Source organism: Sinohyriopsis cumingii, chromosome 7 (assembly GCF_028554795.1).
Source record: "Sinohyriopsis cumingii isolate HCF-2022 chromosome 7, ASM2855479v2, whole genome shotgun sequence".
Classification (NCBI taxonomy): domain Eukaryota; kingdom Metazoa; phylum Mollusca; class Bivalvia; order Unionida; family Unionidae; genus Sinohyriopsis; species Sinohyriopsis cumingii.
This window is the reverse complement of record NC_142967.1, coordinates 70,912,881-70,935,097: the sequence shown is the minus strand read 5'-3', so window position 1 is coordinate 70,935,097 and position 22,217 is coordinate 70,912,881. Positions and strand designations below refer to the sequence as shown.

At 37.3% G+C, this 22,217-nt stretch overlaps 1 protein-coding gene across 1 annotated transcript in view; it reads left to right on the top strand.

The window, feature by feature from the left end:
* The window catches only part of LOC149795486 (CDK2-associated and cullin domain-containing protein 1-like), a 70,741-nt gene extending 49,126 nt beyond the window's left edge, over nt 1–21,615 (top strand). The window contains exon 9 of the mRNA XM_089965291.1: nt 10,536–21,615. The gene's annotated coding sequence lies outside the window, so the exon portion shown is untranslated. The remainder of the gene's footprint in view (nt 1–10,535) is intronic.
* The last annotated feature ends 602 nt before the right edge of the window (nt 21,616–22,217 follow it).

The following is a 22,217-nucleotide window of genomic DNA, read 5'->3' as shown; positions in this document are numbered from 1 at the left end:
GCTATAGATGACACCAGTGCTAGCACAGTGTCAACTTATTAATTCAGGTACTGTGATTCATTTTCCTGGCAACCCCACTCAGTTCTTTAAGATGCAAATAATGTCTGGACAACAAGCAGCTTCAATTCCATCACTAGCTCTGACTGGGATGCCATTTATGTAAAGTAATTATATAAAATATTCAAATTGTATGGTGATCAATTTTTGCTGCATTTCCGTTCCCATCTTTGACAGTCAGCAGATGGGCATCCAGCATCCCAGGACTGGCTCTGAAGTGAATGCTAATCATATCAAGTATTTGTTACCAGGATTGGATTCACTAATTAATGTTATATATACACACATTCCTAACTTCAAGACAAGAGTGCCTGGCACCTGGCCATGACAGTTCCATCACAGGACACCAAGATTATTAAGTATATCTGGCTCTGGAATCAGTGAACCCTCTCACACTTCCCAATACTGGACCCATGGAGTATAGCAAACTGGCACTGTGCATTTCCTTCACCATTTCCAGCTCCATCTTAACCTGGTACTGGCTATGGTTACACCATTCCAGGATACCTGATACTAGAGCCAGACTATGTGGGATACGCATAGTAAACTCAAGGAGATTATTGTTGTCTCAACTTAGACAAATTTACAGCATTTCTCCAGTTCCACTATCAGGAAAATCATCACATAGCAATTATTGCACTGCAGCTTTGCCTTTGTGTCCTGGGAGAGCTCAGAGAAACAGGAAGGACACCCTGAGGTATGCAAAACAGGGAGTATCTCTTCCATTGGCTTCCTCTTGATGCCTTCAGCAATAATGCCACAATTATTTTCCTTTCGTTTTGCAAGAAAATGGAATGCAAAGCTCCTGACCTTTGTCTCTCAAGTTCCAGATCAGAAAACTTTGGCAGTACACACCTTTTTCTTGAACCAGAATGGCCTTGCATCATTTTCTGTTCCCCTTCTTGATGCCCCAAGTCTTGCAAAGAGTGATGGATTCAGAGTGCTGTTTAATCCTGAATGCTTTCCTTAAGTGGGAATCATTCATACCCATTGATCAATTGAATTCAGCAGTAAAAATTCTCATCCTACTCCCTTACTTAAATAATCACAGATATTGTTCTTCCATCTGTACCAAGAAATGCTGAACCTCCATAGTTAGCTCACATCAAGCAAAGCCTCAAATGGTCCTGATGATAGATTTATGCTGGAAAAAAGACATCACTTTTAAAAAGATGGGGAAGTGGAGAATTTCTCCTAGGGAGATAGTGGAAACAGATTCCCTCAAAAAGCCTCAGCACCACAGATGACTTCCTGCTTTGAGCTGTCTGTGGAGAGGATGTTAGCTCCATTCTCTTTCAAGGGTTACCATTCTACAATCTGAGACACTTTCCAACATAAGGGTGGATATAGACGAGTACAAAGACCCCTCTCACTGACTTGCTTGGTTTTGCTGTCTTCACTGAAGGCTTTGTCTGAAAAATTGAATTTTCCGTAGACTCCAGCAATGTTGAATAAAGCAACTTTTCAAACCAGTGTCTAGAGTTTCCTTGACTCGCTAATAATAGAAACCTGCTTCCTAGATATTCTAAATACTGTAGGGAGTGTCAGGGAGTTGCACACCTTGTACATCTCACTCATTCTTGCTACTCATGAAGGAACAATATTTCCACTCATTTTCTCTGGTCCTAAATACAGTGTGTTATCCTCTACACTTCTGAGAAAATAACACAGAACTACTGCATTGTTGAGCGTACCAGCTAATGAGTTTAGGTCAGTAGCCACTAGTATAGAATTTGAGCAAAACCATAACCACACAGTAACTTGAGTTATACATCACATATCAGTACCAAGCTTTGTGAATAGCTCGCTATTTGGGTAACAAAGACACTTATTGATTTTGGGTCAGAATTAAAGGTCAGAGGTGAAGATCACTATAACAGAAAGAATAAAATGGTTTCTGCACTATAACATTAGTTTTCTTACATCTCAGACCTTGACCAACTATTGTGGATGGCTTGTACACAAGATTATGAAGAATTCCATATATTTAAGGGTAAAAAAGTAAGTGATTAAAAAATATTTTAGTTCTTAACCATGTAAATTCACCAAAGTTTGTGGAAGTCTTGCACATTGTGCAAGAAATTAACCTATTGATTTTGGGGTCAATGGTCAAGGTCACTAACAAAGAAATATTTTGCACAATACCTTATGTTCTACATTACAGACCTGAACTAACCTTTGTGGATGTCTTTGCTTTTGGAGTAAGGAAGAAGACTATTTATTCTGGGTCAGAAGATCGAAGGTCAGGATCACTGTGACAGGAGAAGAAAAATGATTTTGCTTAATAAACTCAGTTCTACACCATGTCCCTTGACCAGAGTTTGTAAGGAATTTCCTATAAGATATGGAAGAGGTCAGTTGATTCTGAGGTCAAAGGGTAAAAATCATGGTCAGTGGCCAAAGAAATTAATCAGTTTTGCAGAATGACTCTTCCTCTTGAGTCCTTGACCAGTCTTTGTGGATGACTTGCACTTTGGGTAATAAAGCAACCAGCAAATTGTGCTCTGTTTTGGTCATGGCAAATCCGACGATAGTTATTTTAGTTAAGTAACTTTAGTTCAGACCACATACCTTGAATAAAGAAAATGGTCATTGAGATCCAATGGTCATTAATCTACAATCAACTCTAGCTTGCTAGTTCCTACATAGGCGATTATTATTGGTTGTATTATATGCTCTTTATAGCACTGATGTTAGAAATTTATTTTTAATCAGTACTAGATACAGTGAAGCCATGACTGTGCTAACATGTCATTAAACTTATATACATACATATATAGACCCCCCCCCCCCGATAGCCTAGTGGTTAGAGTGTCTGCCTCGGATGCAGGAGCTCGTGCGTTAGGTCCCTGGCCCGAGTCATACCAAAGACTTACATAAATGGTACTAACAGCTGCCTCACTTAGCACTCAGCATTAAGAGGTTAGTGTTAGGACTGGTCGGCCTGGTGTCAGGATAATGTGACTGGGTAGGACATCATTCTACAAGTCTGCGGCATGATGCCCCAGTGATCACTTTAAACTGCCACACTGCAGACATCATAGCGATATGACTGGAAAATTGTTAAAGCTACATTAAAGATCCAAATTACACACATGCACACACACACACACATGCATACATATATATGTACTTGCATATTTTCATAGATGCATCCATCCATCCATTCATCCAATTAACATGGTGGCACATATTTGTGAAACTTAATAGAAAAACATTCAAGGAAAGAATTTAAAAGTTCTTTAAATTAAAAAGGAAACCATTTATGTATTGGAGAATGTTAATGTTGGTTCTGGATTTTTAAAAAATAGATTTAGTGTTATCCTTGCATGTTTTGCATTTTCTGTCAAATTATTTATTTATTTAAAATTATGTTTTCTTTCAGAATAATAATATATATAATTTCATTCAGCAACAGTATTATACATCACTTAACTGTTTTTAAAAATAATTATCAATTCACAACAAGCAAACTTGCTTCTCAAAAATACATTACACTTGATTACCTGGCATTTCTGATAAAGCTTGTTGTTATTTGCTAGTATGTTTTCTCCTCGTTAAAGTCAGACACATCAGCAAACAAAAGTACAAGATTTAGGAGCTGATGTGATATGTATCATGCAGACACTGCAGCAATCATTCAGTTTTAACCTTTTGGCAGATCCAGATGATTAGCTTTCACAACTCTGTCTTGTGTTGGTGGCTATAGAGTGTTTAAACAACTGGGAATAAATAAAATAGAGATAAGTTGTTGTACAACTCGAAGCACTGGCATCAGATATGCACAGATAAAAAGCATAGACATATGTCCACCCTCATTGTCAACCATTGTTTCTTCCAAGGTCCTATGCAGTATGAGTGGGTTTCATAGCACCTACCCCCAGGGGATGGGGCTGAGGGGACAGCTTAGTAGATAAATGTACATTCATTTACATTTTTCGTCAAGTTTTGAAGTATAGCTCAGGTTTGTATGTGCACAGTATAAACAGTAATGCCTGGAATCATGAAATTTATTGAGGGAATGCATCTTGCTGGAAACTACAACCTCATAACAAAAGTAGGGTACTGTGACCTATATTTCATGCTTCATTGACTTTCATTTAAATTTTGTGGTTTATTGAATTTTTGTTCATGCTAGAGTTATCCAGCTCGATGAATGTTAGTACCAAACCCTTACCACAAAGTTTACTTTAACCTACATTTCACATTTTCCTGTCTTAGGTTCAGATGTTTGTGTCAAGCCCATGATCAGAAATTTGGTGATGGAATACATCATGATGAATATTACCCTTTCATCACAAAAGATGGTCACTAACCAATATTGCACAGTTCACTCAGTTTGGTTACATTTTCCCTCCACTACATTGTGACCACTAGTTTCAGCATGCAGCTACAGGGTTCACTCTTCTGCTTGGCCTCTTAGACCCTGCCCCCAACCACACATGCAGGGGCATTGCAAGCAGAGATATTGAGGGGAACCAGGGTTCACCTTCCTGTCAAAATGCTGAACATGCTGGAACTTTGGTAGTAACCATGGCCTCACATGCTGATTCTATTTTGGCTACTTTAGCCTTCTAAAGGAGGAATCTAGACTCCAGTCTTGCTGGAGGCAGTTGCAAAAACTTTGAGGCATGCTTTGTCAATTTACTTAGTGTTGTCGATGGAACTGATCTTCATTCACAAGTATGTTGCTTTGGACATGCTGAAGGTCTTACTGGATCACAGTAACATCCTTCTTACATTTACTCTGTTGGAGGTGGAGACTCTCTTCTAAGGTCTCATTCCCGCTGTGGCATTTCAGTACCTGAGAGACCAGCAGCACCTGTCCCTTGAAGCAGTTCCTGGCCTGTCAAAATGTGCCAGGAAGTATCCTCTTCCTGATTGCCCTTCAGCGCTTTGCTCAAAGTTTTTCCAGAAGCAATGTCAATGGTAGTCTGCCTCATGCCGATATTTAGCTAAATAATTCAGCTGGAAGGGTTAAGGGAAGAAACCCATAGACTTGTCCTCTTTCCTAAGGGAAAGGTGGGGTTGGACCATAGTGACGCAAACCCTCTTCTGCTTTGCAACCCTCTTTCTGGGATCCCCATGGGCACTTGGCTTTCCCTCTTTTGAGAGATTTGGGCAGGCATAATGGAAGATACATAGGTCCTTTCTTTTTCACCGGTCAAAACTAGCTTAATTAATGGAAGAGGTGGACATGATTTTGTGGAAGGGCACAGTAAATAGGGTGACATAGGACCAATCTCTGGCTTTCTGCTCCCAACTTTCCTAGTCTCCAAAAAATGCAGAAAATTTTGGCTTATCATCAGTCCGTCCACCCTAAACACATATCCTCTAGATGAATCATTCAAGATGGAGACTCCTGCCTCAGTAAGGAATGCCTTAAGGCCCAATGACTGGGCAGTCTCCATCAACCTTCACTAGTCCTTATGGAATGGTCTCTTCACAAGTCCATGCCAAAGTCCTTGTTGAGAATGTGAGGGAGACCCATGGTGGATTTATTTGTGACAAGACTGAACAATAAGCTCTCCTTTTATGCCTCCCCAGGCCGCGATTAGAGGGCCAAGGCAGTGGCACCTTCACACTGGTGCTCCACAAAGTCAGGACCTGCACTTCAACTTATTTTGATAGCCCCTATGTGGGCCCTATGACTGTGGTTTAGCAGTCTACTCAACCTGTTTAGTAGACCAGCCCAAGACATTACCTCAGAGGATGGATCTGCTGTCGCAGCACAGGGTGTCTCCTCACAACAGCCCACAAATTCCCCATCTTCAAGCATGGCTCATCTCAAGTGATCTATCTACCGGGACAGGTTTACGGGCTAGGTTGCCAGCCACATAGTCCAGACCAGATGTTTTATGTTCAAGGTCTGTCATGCAAAATGGGAAATCTTTTGGAATGGGTGTAGTAGGAAATGCATTAATTATAGATGTCCCACTCGGAGTGCAGTTTCTTCTCTTCCTGTTCAAAAACAGAACTATTCAGTTTCAACAATTAAGGGCTATTGGGCAACCCTATCCAACATACCCAAGTTTTCTAAGAGTCTGGCTATTGGTTCAGAGCTTGATATTTCAAATGTTATCAAGTACTTTTGAGTTTCTTGCTTACTAATGCCTAAATGGAATCTGTCGTGTGTTGTGGGCTTTGTTTAAAATCCCTATTGAACCACTGGGTTAAGCTTGCTTCAAGAATCTTGCCCTTAAAAACTCTTTTCCTGCTGTCCTTTGCTTCTGCAAGAATGAGTAGACTTCGTACTTTGTGTATAGAAAAAGTTTTTTCATGGTTCAAGAGCAATTTTGAATCTGTCTGTTTCCTTTGTCAGCCAAGTATTTTAGCAAACAAACAGCTTCCTTTAGTAACCCCACTCTCTAATGTGATCCCCAATATCAGCCATATCTGTGTTGGGGTTGACTAGGACAGACTTATCTGCCTGATTGGAGCATTACAGTTCTATTTGGATGTGTCAAAAGAAAAAAGAAATGGTATGAAATATCGCTTCCTTTCCATTAGGGGTTTTGCTGGTATCTCTGCATCCACCATTTCTAGGTGGAATATCTGCACTATGAAGAGAGTTTATCAGTCATTCACAGAGAGGAGCCTTTTGTTCATTTAGAAGCCCATGAAATCAGAGATATTACTACTTCATGGTCCCATTTTAATTTTTCATTATTAGAAGATGTTACAAGAGCTATGTGTTGACAGTAAACTTTCCTCTTTTTTAATTTTGGTTTTTTTTTTCACACCCGAGTGAAGACACTTTTTCCTTGTGACCAATAGTTACATCATAAAATGTAGCCCAATCTGCTGCCAACTTACTGTAGTGGATACCCTTACCATAAGAGTGAATATAGTAATTGTATACCATTTTTTTAAAAAACCATCCACTTCTCTCTGACCTGGCAAATTTAACAAGGCATTAGTGACAGATATTGTATTACTGTTATTAACTTGTAGTTTTTAGCTCTGCTGGTCATAGAACAGAAGACCTTATCAGATGATCAGTTGTCTGTCATCTGTTGTCCATCTTTCTATTCATTCACAGACCAGAAAAGCTTATGACATGGTCCTTTATCCATCATCCATCCATTGGCACAAGTTATCACTGCTCCTAAACTACCTGGAAGATTGCCTGGTTGGTCCTAAGTGAAAATATGATGCTCAGACATCCAATATGGCTGCTACATCAGCCATCTTAAAATTTTTGTTATCACTACTCCTCCTGAATGGAAAGTCATCTTGACAAGTTTTCACCAGAAGACTTTTTATGATGTAGAATAAATGAAAATAGTGTTGGTCTTATATAGCTGTTATAGTGGCCAGCTTGACTATCTTATTATCGCCACTTCTTCTGAATGAATGCTCGTTTCAGTATGTGGTTTTCATGTCTTCTTCATCCTAAATTAAAATGGTTTGACGTCCAATAAGTGATTATATTGAAAATCTTGTTTTCATTCCACCACCCTTAAATAGAAACACACTTAAATAGAAAGTCATTTCGACCTTGAGTTTTCATCAGAAGATTTATATCTAGTTGGTTCTTAATGAAAATGACTGACCCTCAATATGTCCACCATGGTGGCCATCTTGAAAATATTGTTATCTCTACTCCTTCCAAATGAACGACCATATCAGCATGGGGTTTTCACCAATAGATGCATTATGATACCTAGTTGGCCATAAATGAAAATGATGCCAGTCGTACATCCATTATGGCTTCCATGATGACTGTCTTAAAATCTTGTTGTCACTACTGTCTGAATGGATGACAGGAGGGTTTGAAAGACTTCTAATGAAGTGTAGCTTGTCCTAAATGAAACTGGTGCCAAGTTGACATCCAGTGTCCACCACAACAACTAATTTGAAAAATCTTGTATTTGCTGAAGAATGTGAGAGATGGTTTCAACACTTGGCTGTTTAAAGGCACAAATGGTCTTATCTTGAATTCTCGGAAGTTCTTTTTGTTTTCATAGGGCATCAGTTTCTTTATAGGAATCTTGCTGGGGTGGGGGAATGGGTAAAACTACTAATTTAAAAAATGTAATACTGTCACTACTGCAAGATTCCTCCTCTCACCCCTCTCTGTCTGGGTCTGAGTCAAAGAGAACAAGTATCCGACATAAGCCAATGATGCAGTAGTTAGACTGGTTCTTGTTTATCTGCTCAAGATTTCAAGAATGTTCCATAATATGGGAGGTTGGAATTATGAGCTCAGATAAGGGGACTTGGTGACCTAGAAGGTAAGGAAAGCAATAGTGACAGGTAAAAATTATGCTATTAAAACTGGTTTTGACATCCCCAAACCACTATTTTCACACCAGTTATGTATACTGTTATACCTGGATTCGTGAAACATGTTGAAGGGATACATCTTGATAAATATTATTCCTTCCTCACAAAAGTAGGTGACTGTAACCCATATTTTAGGTTCACAGAGTTGGTGAAATTATGTTTTAAGTTTATCTTTAAAGTTCTGCTTGTCTAAATTTATTTATTTGCTGCATGACAATATTCATATTGAATATAGTATTATACTATCTTCCAATTTATTTGTACCCCCACCCTGCTAATTTTAAAAATGAAAAGCATCAAGAATTTCATAAATGCACAAAACTTAGTAAATTTCTTTCATTAATTTATAATTTCCAACCTAAATATCTCATGTGGGATGTGGGGTGTCTATAGCAATGTCATTGTTTTCATGTTTCAAACCAAGCAAAGTTGTCAGGGTAAACAACAAGCTTGGTTGCTGTCATTTTTCAGTTCCTGAAAAAGTCTTTTTCTCGGTCATACACAGAAGGTAAAACTGTGTCGTCTGCCACCAGTGCCCACTAGAAGCCAACAATAACAGCAACCTTTTCTACTTAACACCAATGAATCGACTTTCAGAGAATGATGATGTTGGGTATTGCTCTTTGTGTACAATAAATAGCTGTTTTCCAAATTTGATTAAAGAAAATGTTTATCATCCTGATTAAATAATATATGGACAAATCTAAAGGTCTAAATTGTACCCAAAAAAAACCCAACTAATCATGACTGTAAGCATACTGAAAATAGACTGCTAGTGACCGCTAGTTGCTCTTGGTAGTATAAGTATGAGAGAGAGAGAGTCAGTTAACCCTTGATACAGAGTACTAGTCAGCATCTTCTCTTTCACATAAAGAGGGGTTTTTTTATCCACTGTGAATAACATTGTTTTATTCAATTTTTTCCTGTACATGAAATCTCATGAAACACAAATGACTCAAGAATGAATTTGCATCTTCAGTTTTAGGCATTATCCAACACCAATCAGTCACAATAATCTGGATTCACTGATAGGCCACAATAACCTGGATTTACTGATAGGCCACAATAACCTGGATTCACTGATAGGCCACAATAACCTGGATTCACTGATAGGCCACAATAACCTGGATTTACTGATAGGCCACAATAACCTGGATTCACTGATAGGCCACAATAACCTGGATTCACTGATAGGCCACAATAACCTGGATTCACTGATAGGCCACAATAACATGGATTCACTGATAGGCCACAATAACTTTATTCACTGATAAAAAAATTGGCTTGAAAAGCATTCGGAGTAGAATTACTAATTACTCCATTCATTAAACAACAGTTACAACACTAAAATAATGCAGGTCACAGTGCACAAACATATCTGACCAGTCACAGCATACAGCAGTACTCTAAACTTAAAGAATTTAGAAATCATATTTTTCAATCCAGATGAAAACTGACATTCCAAATGTACCTGCCACAAAAGCTGCTTTCTCCATGACAACAAAAAGAGTAAGGATCAATGTGTCTCAACAACCACCTTCAAGGCATCTTCGCTGGCACATTTTGTCATTATTGGAACATTAATTTTCATTGATGTGTTGAGTCATTTGCTGAAGTGCACTCATTTTTATCCCAGTATTAATATGGCTACTTGACATCTCATCTTCTCTTACAAAAATATTTTCCTTAACAGACGATGAAACATCACCTCCTGTATACATGCATTTTGGTGTAGTGAAGTAGTACTGTGCAGTGCTTTGGTTTGATTTGTAAATTAAATGAATGACATGTACAGTGTTTAATAAAACAGTGGAATTATTTTTTTTGTTTCAGTTGCGTTATTCTTATATGGGGACCAATTATTATGCTTGTTTTTAAGTAACAATTATTATGCTTGTTTTTAAGTATGTAAAGAAAGATTATTGGCTGAGCATTGAGAAATACTGGACCCATGCAAGCTTGGGCATTCTGTGTCACACAGCCTTAGGCCTAGTATTTTGCAATACTCATTTAATAACCTGTTTTATCTTAATAATAGTAATAATAATAATAATAATAACTTTATTTCAGACCTAAGTATATATGCAAATTTCAACAATTTCACATAAGATATGACCAAAAAATATTAAAATAACATTTTTGAAATGTACAACTTTAATTTTTTTTTTTTTTGTTTCCCATTTTTACAGGAAGTGGACTTTTATAATGCAGAGAATCAAGATATTCCACGGAATAAAGGCAACTCAGTGATGATAACTTCCTACCAGCAGTTCTGAAATTTATTTCTTTGCCTGGCTCCAGTTTGGATCATTTCCAGTGTTCCATTATTTCCAACAATACTGTACTGCTATTCATTCTATATAGCATTGACCAAGTCTTTCAGAGACAATTTTCTTTTTTATTATTTGTTGATCTTTTCTTCTGTCATCAAAGTCTCTTTGTCTTTATGAGTATATGGACCTGTGAGTGTGTTCGTGTGCATGTGTTTGCATGTGTTCTTTGCTGTCTGGGATAGTTTTGTTGATCCAGTGTTGTGATATATTGTATCATATCATCATAGTAGGAAATTCACAGAAACAAAACCATAGCATGATATTATTTGTGGTTCACTCTTAGATTTCTGGTGTGTTTTACGGTTCTTCCAAAAAGCAAGAAAGAAGATTTGTGGGCTACTATAAATATTATTCAGTGTAGTCTTTTTAATGGTATGCAGAATCGTTAGCTTATGACACTGTGTCCCTTGTGCATCATCCGTCATGCATCATGCGCTATCTGTCCATCAACAATTGCCGTCATGACTCTTGAGTCCATCATTCTGATCCAGTTTTGATCAAACTTAGTATATGTGATGAGTTCAGTAACAAGCAGGATACATGCATATTAATGAGGTAAATCGGATTGGCTGACTTTGTTACCACTCTGGATATCATATTTCTGGATCTGCCAACCCATATGATTTTACCTTAAGGCATGCTAAAACAACACTGAATCCATGTTTTAAACATGTTCTAGTTGTTCAGGGAACCATATTAGCTTTACCTCAGATGCTTCAAACTACCTGTGTTGTGAACTGCTCTGGTGGCCTAGTGGTTAGAGCATCTGCCTCGGATGCAGGAGGTTGTGGGTTTGATCCCCAGCCAAGTCATTCCAAAGCCTTAAAAAATGTTCATGTGATTTGGCACTTCATCAGTCTTTAGTTTTTGCTTTTACATTATTGCGTATGGAAATATCATCCATCAAATGAAAAACCTGTTTAGTCAAAGGGAACAATTAGTCATTTGAAAACTCCAAATAATAGGCACAAAAGTATGAAATCCAATTATAGTCAGATACTTGGCTGGGCTTGGAAAAAGGGCAAGTAAGGTGACAATGATATTTATTGGCCATCATATTATGTCATTTTCAGTAATGCACTTGGCAAATGAGCTAATTGCTGCAGCCATGAAAATGAAGAATAACTAAATTAATAGAGATTGTCAAATTAATTCATTGAACACACGAGATTATTGATATTTTCACCTAAAATAAAGGGAGGAGACCCATTTTTCTTTTTACTTCAGATTAAATCCAAGCACATCTGAATCAGGTTACCAGATGTTTAGATTTGAAAAGATTTTTTGATTGGCTATTTCCCCTGTGCATGAACAGAAGGGTGAAAATTTGATTTCATTATTTGTCTTTTTAACTTATTGTACCCATGAGTTTTGCATCCAGAGCTATTTCTCTCTAAATCTCAAACTTGTTGCAGAGATTCATATGTACATATGCTGTATTGATAGATCTAACTTAAGGAAGTCCTAAATCCACAAACAGACTCCAGCTCTAGCATTGGGTCTCAGGTTGTTTTTTATAAGTTTTAGACCTGATTTAATCAGATGTTGTAAAACCACTAATATCCTCAACATGTTGCATGATTTTCATTATAAGCAAGACCTCTGCATATTTATGAGGTGAATTTCCAGCTGAAAGGCTCTTTTTGTATTACTCTTGAGAATATTTTTGACAGGATTTGTGGTCACAGTTGGTAAATATTGAATATAGAGGGCATTTCAGAAGTATTGAAGATTTTATGAAAACCTTCTGTTTTCTTTGAACCAATCAATAAATTAAATTCCAATGCATAGAAAAGTTTGTTACAATCCTACATCTAGTGACCATATTTAATTTTTACATATATCTCCAATTACATTAACATCAAGAAAATAAACTCTGCTGCCTTCTCAATTGAGCCATCCCAAAAAGACTGAAATTTCTTTTTCTATGTGGTGTGAGGGGGAGCGAGAGACCATGGAAATAAACTTGCACACGTTACCTTCACTTATCACCACTATGTGGCTCCAGTTTTAATATTTCACTTAGCACTGTTAGCATAGTACTGCAGGGCTGCACAAAATCCTTAAATATCTTTGCAAGCTCAACTTATCCATCAAGAAAGACTCTAAATAGCATGTAGGAATGTATTTGCTACATGTGGTAACCATTACTTTTTAATTTTCATGTATTTATATCAGTGTTTGTGCATTGAACTTCTTTTGTTCTGACCTTGTACTCCAGTATGGTACTGTTGGTGCATGCTTTTGGTTGTTTATTTGCACTCACTGTATAGATTATTTGTGCTTGTTTAATGGACAACAGTTATTGTTATTTGTGAGCACTTTTGGGTTGTTATTTTCCTTCAAGTTAAACTGTGTCAGTGAAATGAAGTGGAATAATTTGAAAACTAAAAACTGACACACGAGACATCTCTTGCTTGCTTGAAATGTTCATCATCTTTAACCTGCTGTTTAATGACATCCACCACCAACTATGAGTCAAACGTACAAGTTGAATCCATCAGTAGACTTGAATGACAGGGATGAATATCCCTTCTTCCAATACTGCCACAGTCTGTGAAGATGGGGGAAATATCAGATGATCTGCTGGAAAAGATCCATGATTTGGCTGTTGTATGACATTCTTTTTTAAAGCCAGCTAACAGCAACATTTTTGTCACTGGTATCAAATACATTTGGACATATTTACCACAAGTTTCATACCCTAGATAAAAATAGTTAAGCAGTGAATATGACTATCCCAAAGTTTTACAATGTGAGCAAGATGGTTTTTCATGTCTCATCTAAAGTTGGGCATAATATTGTGAAAACATCTTCCATGTTGGACTCTGAGTTGCTGTCCATTTTTTGACTGGTTGAAGAATTGAGCCTTGAGTATGCATGGGAGTCTACAACCAGGATCACCAAGGTCATTAACAGAGCTGTACACCATTCTATGGCTAACATCCTTATGGCTTTAGCTAACTTAGATCTAGTGAGATGAGACATCTGTCTGAACTCATTGTTACTCAAGCTGCATCATTCTTTGGCTCTCCAGCTGAACCCTTTAGGTCATCATTACTATTTGGAGGTAAGATAGAGGAGGCAGGCAGCACAGGAAAGGCCCTTCCAGCTGGCCTTGCCACATGCACTAGCATTCAGGCCAGATCGGTCTTAGCTTCAGCAAAGAGATGAATGTTGGCAAGGTAAGAGTGGCAGAATACTGCCCATCAACAACAATAATTTCAATCTGTCAAATTTCAGGCAGCAGCAGGTGCCTTAGTTCAGGAGTCAGTTCAGTAAAAGAGATAAGAAACAAGGTTTCTAGTTGCCCAAGCATCTCAACAACCACTGTTGACTTGCTTCCCCTACTGTCCATAGATTGCTCTGTACCTTTCACAGAATGAATGGGTGATCCTAGTCAGTTCAGACATGATTCAGATTTGTTTTATCTTCCCCTTTCATGATAGACATGCAGTCAGATTTGTTGAAGGTCAGAATTCTGCAGAAAAGATCTGGTCATTACTTGAAAAGTAGGTGGTGAATATAGTTTGCAGATTGAACTGTTCAGGGTTTCATTTCAGGCTTTTTCTATTTCCCATAGTCGGTGAAAAACCAGGCCTATCAAAAACCTGAGCCAGCTCAAATACAAAGAGATTAGTTTGTTCACCATCCAACCATACCAATGCATATTTTCATGTCCCTATCCATCTGAATTAATGCCGATTCCTTCAGTATGCCTACAGAGGAACAATATACAAATTTTGTGCACTCCCATTTGGTCTCAGCATCAGTCCATGGCCAATCTTTAAAAAAAATATTCAGTTGTGTTGCCATCTTGTTCAAGTAGACTTCATCAACAGCAGTTGCAGCATATCAGGATCACATGGTAAGTTTGATCCTGATGAAGGGCTGGAACGACCTTGTATCTGTTTTTAGGTCATATGGGAAACATTGGATCTCAACCAATCCCAGCATTTTGTCTCCCTGGAGTTTCTGACCAGTTTCAGCCTTGTCCATCATCCTCACATAGTGAAGATTATCAAACTCACAGGGTTGAGTTTTAACAGAGAATTTATTGCAGTGAGAGTTTTTGCATCTCCTCAGCTCATTGCAGCAACAATTTTGCCTTGGTCATCTTTCATGTGTCCTTTGCAAATAGTCCAGTTGCACCCATTATCCAGTCAACTCAATCACTGACAACAAACATCAGGCCACAGCAAGAATTCCTCTGGAAAAGCACAGACTGGAAGTTCAGTATGTATGGACACAAGTTCGTACAGTCGGGGAGCCCAACTGTTGCCATGCTTGTTCTCTTTAAGTGGCAAGTGGGGTCAGGATAAGTTACTTCTTTATATCAACCTTCTTGACCTATGCATTCTGCTTTGCAAATTGTTTATGCTGATGGTTATAGCTGAAGATAACTACCCAGATAGGACACATTCCCAGAATGCTATGTGTCCTGGCCAAAGTGCTGTAAAAAGGGACTAGACCATTCAGACCAATGGGTACATTCATCAATAAATTTTTGAGTGCATTTGTGGACTTTGAGAACTTCCATCGATGGACATTTTTGCAACAAGGTGGAATCAAAAACTGACCACCTTTTTTTCTATAGTCCCATACCCAGAAGGCTGGGCTGTGGGTGCACTATCAATTGTGGGGAGTTTGGAACTAATGCCTAACCCCTTTGGTCTTGGTATTGAAAATAGTATAGAAAATGAGAGGTCAGAACTACAAAATGATTCTGATAGTCCCTCTCAAGTGGGACAAATTCTGGCTTAACAATCTACTCAGTCTAGTGATAGACATACCCAGAAAAATGTCTGCAAAGGTTAACCTGCTTAACCAGCCATGATTACAGGTGTTCAACACCTGCCAGGATGGGTTATCATTCACACCAGGTTCTTGTCAGGAGGGCCTTGTAAAGAAAGGAATTCAAATTTCAACCTTCAATTGTGGAGAGAATTTCACAAAGCTTGTATGCCCTCCACTTTGAAGGTTTCCAAGGGAAAGTGGAGCATGTTCAGGGACTGGTATAAAGCCAGCAGCATCATTCCTTTGAGTGCCTCAACTCTGCCATTGGCTGACAGTTTTATCTGGCCATTTGACGGTGAAACAGTTAGTCCCAAATACTATCAAAGGCTACTACTCCATGACAACCAATATTTTTAGACCTGTGTCAGATATATAATGGTCTTGACAATGATCTATCATACCCATGAGAGTTTTGACATTAATAGGCTAAAATTCATCATCCTCTATTTGAAATGGGATCTTTTGGGGGTTTAAACAAGGCTCAGCTTTTTTCAATTTGAATCCTCATCTAGAACCTCACTAAAACTAATATTTAACTAGGACATGCTGCCTGATAGCTTTAGCTTTGGTATGCATGGTGATTAAATTGTTTGCCCTTTCACTGGACACAGACTTTTCCCAGTTCACATCATATGAGTCCATGGTTCTAATGATGCAGCAAGGCTTTGTATAACTAAGAATAGGTTGCCACAAAAATTGAATCTGATGGGTCTAGTGGGTATAGCCCAGTCAACCACTAGGCCCAGTTCACATCAGCATAACCTTCTCATGGGTATAGATTTAGTGCTTTCACTGGATTCTCCCATAATTTTCTTTTGGTAAGAAGAATTCATTATTTTCTTTGTAGCATTACTCTTTTTACCTATTCTCCTAATGTTAATGTGAATGTATTCAACTATTATAGCAAATTTTAATAATTTTGCCAGAAACACTTACCTGATCACATTATTGTAAAAGCATCAAACATCTCCCCATAAAGGAGAGCATTCTAGTTAATATATTGATGAATTTAAAATTGGAGGCACCTATCTGTGGTAAAGAGGATTTAATATGTAAGAGTTTCTTCTCTTGGTCTGTGTGATATATTGACAGAAAAAGATTTAATTTTCATCATTTTCTGAGTGCTGGATTCAGAAGAAGCAGAGTTATTTTTGTAACACTAATGGGATTTGGTAACTATTCTCGGAGAAACATAATGTACTAAAAAGTTTGCATTTGTAGACCAGGTGAGAGATTCTAGGTCTCCTTGTTAGAATTGAACTTTAAATTTTACATGATTTGTGGGAAGTCATGAAGCTTGACAATTAATTACACATACTTCATGAATGTCCATAACAGAGAGATGGCCATTCATACATAGTATGTACATGTGTAATTCATTTTCAAGATTTCATGACTACTTTCATGAATCCTTTAAAATGTAGAGTTCAGTTCATATAATTATAAACAGTGGTAAAAATAATGATGAATCTCAATAAATAAATGACAGAACTTTATTTAACCATCGTTTATAAATATTTTCAAAGAACACAAGAAAGAGACATGAATACACAATTAGTTCCTTCTGTTGTTATAAACTAATAACTTTAATATTTCAGCATAACATGATTCGATTTATGCCAAATCAAAATACTTGTTACAAAAGCCTTGGTAAAAAACAATGTCACATGCTTACTACAAGGCCTCCTTCCAGGTGAATAGGGTTACAATGGCCCCTTCAGGAATGCTCTATTATGTATACCATCCTTCTGAAGTAATAGATGACAGTTAAGATAACTGAAAGAGTTTGCTCTTTCCAGTTAACACTCCAGTCATGATTTTAAACACATTCACTATTTTATATACAAGTTATCCACTCATCCTAGAAGGAACTGACCCAGGTCCAGTTGAATATCTGGTGCATATCGGTACTTGTTGGGTAGTTTTCACTAAAATAGCATTCAAGTACAGCTGCTCTCTCCATCATCCAGGTTGTGGGATGGTGGTCAGAGATTGCATTTTCAAGCCTATTACTCTGAAACCTTTCATTGTAAAAGACATTTTTTTAGAAACCTGGCGGGACTTATACCAGCAACAAAACCAACCACCTTCCCAAGTCATTAAGCAGCTTTGTTATATGCAGGTCATTGTACTTCTTGGATTTGTGGGAGTGAATGTTACTTTATCTGAACTGTGTCTATACATAACTTGTGCCCAAGCCCACATCACCCACAAAACTTGAAGCTATATCATATATGTTGGAAGATCGGAGACAATATGCCACCTCCAGTTTAAGGAAATGTACCTCCCTCCACCCATTTAATATTATCCTTATATATTACTGTTGGGTAAAGTATTTGAAGACTAAACAGTAAGATGTTCATTGTTAATGCTTACTTACCCGGTCAAAATAGATGTACCGTCCCAATCCTTCTCCAGTTACATCCCTTGAAAAGTCTACTTATCCATTCTAAAAATTACTGACAGTTGACAAGATTTTATGTGTATCACGCATTCCAAGGGGGTGCCGCTCATGTGGCTCCCACCTTGAAACCTGCAGTGGACTTGGGGATGTAGAAAAGGTCAGATGCATCCTCCTGCATGCCATAGGAGATGACTTGTTGTGATAAAACAGCAGTTACTTGGTTTGGTTATTCTGAGGTGGTGGCCGAGTGGTCTAAAGCGCTCTCCATTATGGATCACTGCCATCTCACCTCTGTCCGCGTGGGTTCGAGTCTCGGATTCGGCCAATGTGAGTATGTGAGAAAGCTTGCCAGTAGCTTCTCAAGGGTCAGTGGTTCTTTCCGGGGATTTCCCGAGTTCTTCCTCCACCATTAATACTGGCCACCATGTATAGCCTATCATGTGCTCAAAAATGGCATTAAACCCTACAACAACAACAACAACAACAATATTCTGAGGTGAAATCCTGATCTACTTTTGTCTTTGTTTGGCCAAGAAATCTTCTTTAAAATTTGTCAGGCCATCACCTCAAATGTGGTTATCTTTTTAATTTCCCACATTTTACCAGATATTTATTTCTATCATGATTTGATCAAATAGTGTATATACACGCTTTTAAGTTGATTCCTACTGCAAATGACATAGACCCTGATTTGCTGGTGAATATTGTGCCAGCAGGTAGGGTCTGTTTATTTTGTTCTGCTAACTAGACTGAGATCTGCCAGCTCATTATGCAGTGGCAAATCCTGTTTAAGTTGTATAGCAGTCATGTGCTGTTTTGTTTACAAATGTCACTTATAAAAATTTGATATGTACTCAAATTTGGATCAGTAAATAGCTGGAAGAATAAATTGGGAGCCAAGATGACTTACATTATGTGATGCTGCATGCAGATTAACACTTAATTATTGATGAGATTGATTGTAATACAGCATGTGCACATTCTAGGAAATGCTTTGTTCTGTCAGAAGGAACATCTTGTTATAATTCAGTTTGAGTATTCTCTATGCTAAAAAAAGTTTCCATATTTGATTGTGCAAGCTTAAACATTGCAATATTTCAAAATGTTAAATAATGTACACTTTGTTTCACATCCAGAATTTGAAATATTTTGCAAAGATATTTTAAGTCATATTGACTTTAGTACAAACAAATATAATAAATGATAGGATACTATGCTTTAATAGTTCTGAGAAAATGACAGATGTGGCAAGATGCAAATCGGAAGGAATTCATTAACTTCATCAGGAACACTAGACCTGATGAGTCATTTTATTTTGAATTTTTTTGAAAATGAATATATTTATTAAACAGGTTTACAGACTGCCTCATTCATATTACATAGTTGCAGTGATATCTTGTGTGAAAACAGGTACAAGAGTAAAAGTAATGCCCATTGTAGACCTTTTAGCAGCATATCATAGAATGACTTGCTAGTACAGTACTATCGCAATTTAAAATTACATTTAATACAGATAATTTATCAGATCTGGGTCTCTGAAGGAAATAAATTGTCAGCAGTAGTTTTGTCCTTGTGATTGTTGTTTTAAGTCCTGTTATAAATTGGTCATCTGTATTTAACACGTCTCTACCTTCTGAAGACAGATCAGATTTGATTTTCACTGTTTCTTTTCAAATCCGAGTTATGGCTTCAATCTCAATTATACAGTCCATTTCATATGGCCAACTCTAGTATATTTTGACCAATCCAGTATAATTTTTGCCAATCCGAATGTAATTTTGGCTAATCCCAGTAAGATTTTGCATTAAATTTGGTGCACAGGGTAAAATAGCTAGTCATTTTTGGAGTATCAAGGCTGAAGAACAGGTCTTGTCACAGGATAAACTAACAGGATTGATCTATTTTTGTTTTCATCACAGTATTACAGTGGCCCCTACATAGAGGCCCCACTCAGGAGAGCTCACTCGTTTTTATGACCACCTGATGCCTGACATCAAAACAGTGTATTTTAAACATTTTTGTCCCCCCCCCCCCCCAGTGGGAGGGCACACTTTTTTATAAGGGCATTTTGTGGCAAAAGTGCTGGTCTGATAAGAGGGGGACCACTGAATCATTTTGTGTGGTGTAGATTTTTGTTTGTACAATAATTATTTCTTCTTAGGACCTGTTCAGCAATTTTTTATTGCTATAATTCTCACAGAAAATGTTAACTACCTTCTTCAGATAAATAACCATTTAGAAATATGGACTTGAGAAAGTGTAATCTTACTAATTTGAAATGTATTCTTATTAATGTTATATCACAAAATATAGTAGACAAGCTTATCTTGCATTGTAGTTGCAATTGTTATCTTATCAATAACGACATCAAAATTTTGTTTCTTTCTCCTGGTTCATTTTTGTTTTGCAAATGATATCAATGTCTGTTTCTTATTGAATTTTCACATCAGCATCTTGAAATGGAGCTAACATTACCAAACTTGTTTCATACATGAATGATTAAACATAATTCATATTGACATACATTGCAACACCATTCATTAGGTACATGCTGTTAAAGATGTCTGTATTTATTTACTCTGCCATGTTCATGCCAAGTTTTGGAAGAGTCCACACTTGATACTACAAAGAAATCAATAGGAGGCAACCACATGATGGTCGTTGTTGTTGCTGTTGTGGGGTTTGACGCCATTTTTCAGCACACGATAGGCTATACATAGCGGCCAGTATTAATGGTGGAGGAAGAACCCGGGAAAACCCCGGAAAGAACCACCGACCCACCGCATGATGGTCAGATGTAGCCAAATATGAAAGCTGATCACTCCTTAACAAACAAATGGAGTTTTCCACTGTTCATGGCAGTATAAAAAAATTAAATGAAAACAGACCACCCTGTTGTAGCATGTATTTAATGATGTGTTACACTGTGTAGTTTCAAATAGTGTTGAAATATTGCACAAATCTTATTAGTTACTTTTAGCTACATTTGATGACAATAATCTGAAAAGTCACTGAGCTAAGGATGCAGATATCATTTGCTATGCAGTGCAGAACAAACTAGAAGAGACCATTACTGAACCACTATACTGAAAGCATTTGTAAATACCCCAGATCTAATGGAAGACTTTAGACAAGCCACAGTACTTAGTTACTATATTAAATTTTCCTTTTCATGATCAATATTGGCAATATATTTTGGTTCAAGAGGGTTCTTTTTTATTTATATATTTTAATACACTATCTTCTGTTTGGGTGGGTTGATTTACATTGAACTCTCCTTCAGGTTTCAACATCGTAGATCAAATATCCCTTGTGGTCCAGATGTTAACGATCACTGTTACTAGGGAGGGGGTGGGGGGGAATTATCAAGGTTGTGGCAGTCATGATGGGAATAAATGAAAGGTGAGACCATACATTTCAGATTTATATTTTTAGAAAAGATGATGTTTAAATGTTTGCTTTTATCAGGATATTGCAATGCAGTACATAGGGTTTCAGTTATTATTTTGTGGAAATCATTTTGATGAGAGAGAGAAAATTTATTACCAGAGGTGTTCAATCCTCATACAAAATATTTCCTGCTTTAAAATAATGTGCATTAAGTTTGAGTAGTAGTTACTTATGTTCTGAGTACATGAATGTAATACAATGTGCTTTTACATTGGAATCCAAGCACTAGATGTATGCAAGAAAAGATAAAATGTTTATATAATAAAGCTTCACAGTCTTGCTTAATTGAGTTCTTTTAGTTATCATGTCATTGTATCTTCCTAGTTAAAAAAATTCCTTGATATCCCAACAAAGATGGTTAGAACAAAGTTTGTGCTCATTATATGTGCAATTGAACTAAATAAACTTTGAAACGTTTGCATGTACGAGGTTTAATGTCATATTTGAACAGTGCTGGGTATACAGTACTTAGCATCCTTAACATATTAACCCCTGGAGCTTTTTGTCATTTTTGCCTGAAAATCGAGTAGGAAACACATTTTTAAAGCTATTTCTGAATAGACTCGAAAACACCAAATCCCCGGTCATCTTTCAATAACATACTGCCTAGTTGTGTTAGAAACATCGTTTTTCGTTGGCTATTTGACTCGCGCATGAGCAGAAGGGTAAAAGTTGGACTTTTTTTATAAATTTTTTTTGGTGCTAAATGGAGCCATTATTTTTGTATGAAGACCACTTTTTATTCCAAATGCCCATTTTATCCTACTTTTTGCAAAGGCTCATCTGTGTTTGCAGTTCTTTGCCTTTGATCTGAGACGAAAAAGTCTAAAATCCGGACACAAAATCAGATTCCGACCATGGCGAATTTTGGGTTAAAAAAAGTCAGG